This window comes from Myotis brandtii, unplaced genomic scaffold (assembly GCF_000412655.1).
Source record: "Myotis brandtii unplaced genomic scaffold, ASM41265v1 scaffold17, whole genome shotgun sequence".
Classification (NCBI taxonomy): domain Eukaryota; kingdom Metazoa; phylum Chordata; class Mammalia; order Chiroptera; family Vespertilionidae; genus Myotis; species Myotis brandtii.
The window spans coordinates 9139513-9146245 of NW_005356259.1; the positions used below are offsets into that span (position 1 = coordinate 9139513).

The 6733-nt window shown below is 39.9% G+C and overlaps 1 long non-coding RNA gene across 1 annotated transcript in view; it reads right to left on the bottom strand.

The window, feature by feature from the left end:
- Window positions 1–6371: 6371 nt before the first annotated feature.
- The window catches only part of LOC106725553, a 20893-nt gene continuing 20531 nt past the window's right edge, over window positions 6372–6733 (bottom strand). The window contains exon 3 of the long non-coding RNA XR_001361444.1: window positions 6372–6502. This is a non-coding gene — a long non-coding RNA (uncharacterized LOC106725553). The remainder of the gene's footprint in view (window positions 6503–6733) is intronic.

The window sequence follows — 6733 nt, forward strand, 5'->3', positions numbered from 1 at the left end:
GGCCGCCATCTTGGTTGGCAGTTAATTTGCATATCGCCCTGATTAGCCAATGGGAAGCGTGTTGGAGGTACGGTTAATTACCATGCTTGTCTATTATTAGATAGGATAATAGAAAAATCACATCCAGTTCAATAGTTTTATTTCAGCACCAACTTGACGTTTTCCCAACCAAATACTAAGAATGCACTTTGAGATGTATGATGAAAAAGTATCAAGGAATGATGAATAAATGTATTCACAGTTGGAAAGTGTTTGTGGTTGTGCTGTATTTGCTAATAAATTGTATTTTAAAATCTGAAAAAAAGTTTTTAAAAATGCAATTAATTTTCACATTAATAAGCATTCCAGGAAATCACCAGCTCAGTATTGAAAAGTAATATGAATAAAACATATAGTCAATATTACATTTTTATTTATATAGTCCCTACCTTATGTATGATGGTATTTTCTGTCCTAAAATAGCTGGAGTAGGCAAGGTATATTTATACACAGCTAAGAGTTCATTCCCCAACCCCCCACTTGCCCTTCAAAACAGAAGCTCACTGTAACCAGTATTCTTGTTATTGAGTCATCATCTTGTGATATCAAATACATGATATTTTAATGACATGTGTTAATAGGGTAATTTTTCCCAACAGAGAAACTAGGCTCAAAGAGGCTACAATAAAGTTAATCCCTGGGTTTTCTGTTAGAGAATGTATTATTCAGGCTTCTCTAGAAAAACAGAACCAATAGAAAAGACACACACACACACACACACACACACACACACACATACACACACACACGTATGAGAGAGCAAGAGCGAGAGAGGGAGGGAGAGAGAGAGAGAGAGAGAGAGAGAGGTTTTAAAGAATTGGGTTAAGCAACTTTGAAGTCTGACAAATCCAAAATTTTTAGTTCAAGTCCAAAGATCATCAGGCTGGATGCCCTGGAAAGAACCAACATTGCAGTTGAAGTCCAAAGGCCTCTAGCTGCCAGAATTCCCTCTTGCTTAAGGGAAGTCAGTTTTTTGTTCTGTTTAGGCTTCAACTGATTGGATGAGGCCATCCTTATGGAGGGCAGTCTCTTTACGCAAAATCCACTTATTTAAATGTTAATCTCATCCAGAAACACCCTCACAGAAAGAGCTAGAATAATGTTTGACCATATATCTGAGCACCATGGCCCAGCCAAGTTGACACAGAAAATTAACCATCACAGAGAACTTGACCACTATGGCAGAAAGGCTCTGGGGCCTCCCAGAAGGAACGCAGCCCATGGAGACCATTCTCAGACCTGTGAGAATCAAATAGCTTTTGCTTTCAACATGAAGTTGTCCTGGGAGTCTCTTCTAGGTACAGCTCCTGCCCTGGATCTTCTCTTTTAAAATCACCTTTCAGCCCAGCCAGCATGGTTCAGTGGTTGAGCGTTAGAGGTCAGGGTTCAATTCCCAGTTAGAGCACATGCCCAGGTTGTGGGCTCAGTCCCCAGTGGGGTGTGTGTAGAAGGTAGCCAATCTATGATTTTCTCTCATCATTGATGTTTCATCTCTCTCTCTCCATTTCCCTTCCTCTCTGAAATCAATAAAAATATATTTTTTAATAATCACCTTTCAGCAGATAATTTAAAAACTCCTCTTATTATCTCAGCTAATCTTTACAGTAACCTTGCTAAGCACATTTTTTCCCCTCCCCATTTATTCAAGAGAAAATTAGGTCTCAGAGAGTAGCTTGCCTGAGGCCCTATAGCTAATAAGTAGCAGAGGTAGTATCAAATCCAGGTTTTAATCAGACTACAAACTTCATGCTCATGTTCCCTAGAGGAATACTGTCTTTGCTTCAACTTCATTTTCATTGTCATGTGGAGGTCTGTGCACACTGCTGGTTGCCTACCCAATATCCATTCTTATCTTCTTTCTTAGTAACAGAATTATCTTTTTTCCCCCCAGGCAACGGTGTGCTCAGCTAAGAGAGGACAATTCTCCAGCCATCAGAATAAGTTCTGGTCCAACCACTCCCTTCCTGTTTCCTGTCTGGAATGTGGGCCTGATGGTTTAAGTATGAACAAGGGTGCTCTGATCTTTTTTTTCATATATTTCTATCGATTTCAGAGAAGGGAGAGGGAGAGAGAGAGATAGAAACATCAATGATGAGAGAGAATCATTGATCGGCTGCCTGCAAGCCCCACACTGGGGACTGAGCCCACAACCCGGCATGTGCCCTGACCGGGAATCGAACCATGACCTCCTAGTTCATAGGTCAACGCTCAACCACTGAGCCACACCGGCCAGGCAAGTTTGATCTTTGACTGTAGTCACTAGCAAATGGAACACACTAGGAGAATATAGGGCATAAGCCTAGTATATGTTTTAAATAAACTTTTTAATTTTAAAATAACTTTTGAGTTACAGTGAAGGGGAGCAGACTTTGCCAGCCCAAAATATGCCACTTTGGGATATTCATTATTTTAGGCTGGTTAATTTTAACAAACAGCAGGGGTGGGAGATAGTCTGAAAAACAAGTTACCCTTTGTAAAGATCTTTTCCATTTGTAAGGAAAACTATTTATTTCCATTGTATAGTTTCCCTCTCTGTGCCAGGCTTGCCTTCATTATCAAGGAGAAGACAGGGACTTAAATCTGAATAACAATCTTACCCTTGTCTGCTGTGCTTTCCCTGGTAATCTCCCATAACGTCTTTTGTCTTTAGCTGGAGATGGTATTTCTGGTGGTGGCTTCTGCCATTTTGGCAAGTTACTCAGTGTTCCTGGGTCTCTCTTATGTATATTCAAGAGGCATGCATGTTATTAAACTTTAATGTTTTTCTCCTTCTAATTTTTTTCATATTAATTTGATTATAAGTCCTGCCAGAGAACTCAAAGGCTAGAGGATAATTTTTCCTCCCCAACAGAAGAAGGGAGAGACTATCAGACAAGGTAATTTAGTCAAGATTTGATATTTGAGCTCCAAATTAATTTAGTGATAGCCTCAGAATAGATAGATCTGACTCTGAAGCCAATTTCCTAACAAATGTAATATCCTTTCCATATTTTATTCTCCTGCCTAAACAAATAATTGTTATGTTTATGGGAGACAGTAGGTTTTTTGCCAATTTTTCTGAGAATAGATGCAAAAGATTCCTTTTGCCAATGTTCCTGAGATGAACTCAAAACCTCAGGTTTAAATACTTACAATTTTTATTATAGGTTGTGATTACATGAGAATGAGTTGCATAAACAAAAAAAAATGGAAGTCAATTTTGTTTTTCTTTTTGAGTTCTTATCACTACTTTTGGCTCTTAGTAGTGAGGAGTCTTTTCATATTTTACATTCCACAAACGATGCTATCCACAATGATTTTTAAATGTCTATTTTTCTGAGAAACACATTTTTATGTCCACAGGCATTCTGTCTTATGTTTATAGAAGTATTAAGGACAAAGATTGCATTAGTGTTGGGATGGTTGAATTTTGTCACAAAGGATAAATTGTTTAACAAGCCATTGTTCTATTTAGATTTGACTTAAATCTCAACAAATGACATGTATACCTGTTACTGGCAATGTTGCTCTCAGTTCTTGAGTTCGGCAAAAAAAAAAAAAATCAGAGCCAAGAGCTCTAGTGAACAAGAGGGAGTTTACTTAGCGTGCGAAGCTTAAGTACACTAGAAGAGAAGATTCAAGTGGGCTGCTCGGAGAGTTGCCTTGGTGCTTTAAAAAGAAAGTCACAGCCCTGGCCAGGTGGCTCAGTTGGCTAGAGCGTAATTTCGTACACCAAAAGGTTGCCAGTTTTATTCCTGGTCAGGGCACATACCCATGTTGCAGGTTTGATCCCTAGTTAGGTTGGGGTGCATACAGGAGGCAATCAATCCATGTTGCTCATATTGATGTTCCTCTCTCTCTCTCCCTTCCTCTCTCTCTCAAAAATCAATAAAAATATATCCGCTGGTGAGGTTTAAAAAAAAAGAAGAAGAAGAAGAAAGAAAGAAAGTCACAGAAGCAGAAGAAGTGAATCATCTGGGCTGTGTGGACCCAGGAAACAAGTTACAGAGGCAAAAGAAGGGCCCTTGGAGACTGGTTCAGGGGTTAGCCCAGCACGAGCTGCTGCTGCCCACTGCCCTCTTGGTTGCAAGTCTCATAGGGACCCTTAGAGTTTAGGAGAAAGAATGCAAAGATACACACCTGAAAAAAGAAGGCTAGGGAGTGCTCTGGAGAGTGTGCGCTGGGTCCTTTGTCTTAAGAGTTACGTTTTCTAAAGGCAGGAATTTTAGGGACGTTTTCCAGGGAGAATCTCAATAGAATATTCATCAGCTTTGCAGGTGTGTCTTTTAATATGCTGATTCATCAAAATGAACTGACAGAATCTGGGTCGTGGTCTCTACTGATTGGTTGGTGCTAAGGTAGAGGAGTCATTAATCATTGCATCTGGTCCTGATGTCGGCCTTGGTGTAACTTTGTCTGGTTTTGCTGCTTTTCTGAGCCTGGAGCTGAAACACAACTAAGGCCTAGATCAGTGGTTTTCAACCTTCCTAATGCCGAGACCCTTTAATACAGTTCCTCATGTTGTGGTGACCCCCAACCATAAAATTATTTTCGTTGCTACTTCATAACTGTAATTTTGCTACTGTTATGAATCGTAATATAAATATCTGATATGCAGGATGTATTTTCATTGTTACAAATTGAACATAATTAAAGCATAGTGATTAATTACAAAAACAATATGTAATTATATATTCAATATGTGTTTTCCAATGGTCTTAGGCGACCCCTGTGAAAGGGTCGTTTGACACCCAAAGGGGTCGCGACCCACAGGTTGAGAACCGCTGGCCTAGATGTTATCTCTAGTTTGACCAAAACTCTGTGTCTGTTGTCAATAGACCTGAGGCTTTGTTCCTAATATGATTTGATGCTGATCAGAAGCTCACTGTCTTCAGGGCTTAATGCTTAAGGGAGTGGATGTGCAAGGGAGAAGGAGGCAGGTGGGTCTGGGTGCTGGATGAGGCCAGTTTAAATCAGCTGTCTGTCTCAGTTTCCCCATTCTACCTGCCAAGGAATTTCCCTAGCTTCTTACTATCATGCCTCATACCTTCGGTTGAGGACTGCTTTTCCATAGCAACAAAGAAACTGGATCGAGAAATAACCAGGTAGGTACCATGAACTGCCTGAAAGTCATCTTGAATCATCAGTCTGTTCATGTGGGCAAACTATATTGATTTTAAGAGTAAATATTAGTTAAGATGTTTTTGGATGGAAGTAAAATATAAATAAAATTTTAAAGTGAAAAATAACTTACTTTTATCACAGAACAAAAGTCAGAAAGCTCTAAGCTGGTGTTAGGGAGGAAAAATTATCCTCTGCCTTTCAAGTTCTGGCAGTGTGGGAATCACCCTTACGAATGGAGATTTCCCTTATAAATGTGAATGTCCTTTAAAAGGATTACTTGTACTTAGTTTTCAGAGCTTCGCCCATGTCTGCCGTTTGTTAAAATTGATCAGCTCAAAATAATCAATATTGCAAAGAGGCTTACTTTGGGGTGGCAAACTCTATTTCACTTCACTGTTTTTTCTGCAGTTTCTTGATCTTGTTTTTTAATTGATTATGAGAGAGAGAGAGATTGGTGAGAGAGACAAATATTGATTTGTTATTCACTTATTTATGCACTCATTGGTTGATTCTTGTATGTGCCCTGACCAGGGATCGAACCCACAACCTTGGCATATCCACGCTAACCAACTGAGCTACCCGGCCAGCACTGCAATTTCTTGATCTTGACCTTCATTGTCCCAACATGGCCTCCTGGGTTCTGAGCATCACATCTTCACACAATCACATTAAAAACAGAAAGGCAGCAGATGGGGAGTGAGGACAAACCTTTCTTTCTTTTCTTCTTTCTCATAAATTCCAAGCAGACTTTCCTTTACATCACTGGCCAGAATTAAGGTCACCAGGGAGGCTGAGAATGCGAGTACTTGGCATTTTTTGTCTCTGCTGTGGGAGACAGACACGCCAGCAAGGAAGCCGGGAAAGTTGGTATGACCTTGGGAAGACAGCCAACAGTGTCTGCCACAGGGGCCTTGTAGCTATGGTCACCGCATGTGCCTTGCCTATTTCTTATGCTCAATGAGCTAAAATGTGGAATGTGCAATGTCACATGAAGTAGGAGGAAGAGGAGTGGGAAACACGTGGCTGGTATAGAAAGGCCATCTGATGAATGAGTCACCTGCAAGAGTCAGAAAAGTTGTAAACTATCCTTAACTCACAAAACTATTCAAGTCAGAAAGACACGACTGCCAGGTTAATAAGCCGAATACTGAATACTAAATAGAGTGCCCTCAGAAAAGCTCACTGGATCTTTTCCCACTCTCTGAAGCCTCACACACTTGGAAAATGATCTTGCTGTTGAGGTTTCCCTCTTAATGGTTTGACTGGAAGTTTACTTATATTTGTTTGTTCAGATTGTTATTCATGAGTTCTCTTGCATTGCCCCAGGATCAGGGTCCAGTAGTTAGGAATTCACAGAAATCTAGAAACCAATGGAGAAAGGATTGTTTACTCTGCTTATTAAAGACAATATAACCTCTTATTTCCATTTATGAATAAGGACACCTCCCTTATAGAATTCAAAGAATAATGCCATGCCAGATTTTCATTTCATTCAGTAGAATCGCATCTCCCCAGCAGCCTATTTCAGAACTATTCTCAGTATTTCCATTAGGTCCTAATGATTAGGACAAAAGAGTTAATGCATAGCAAA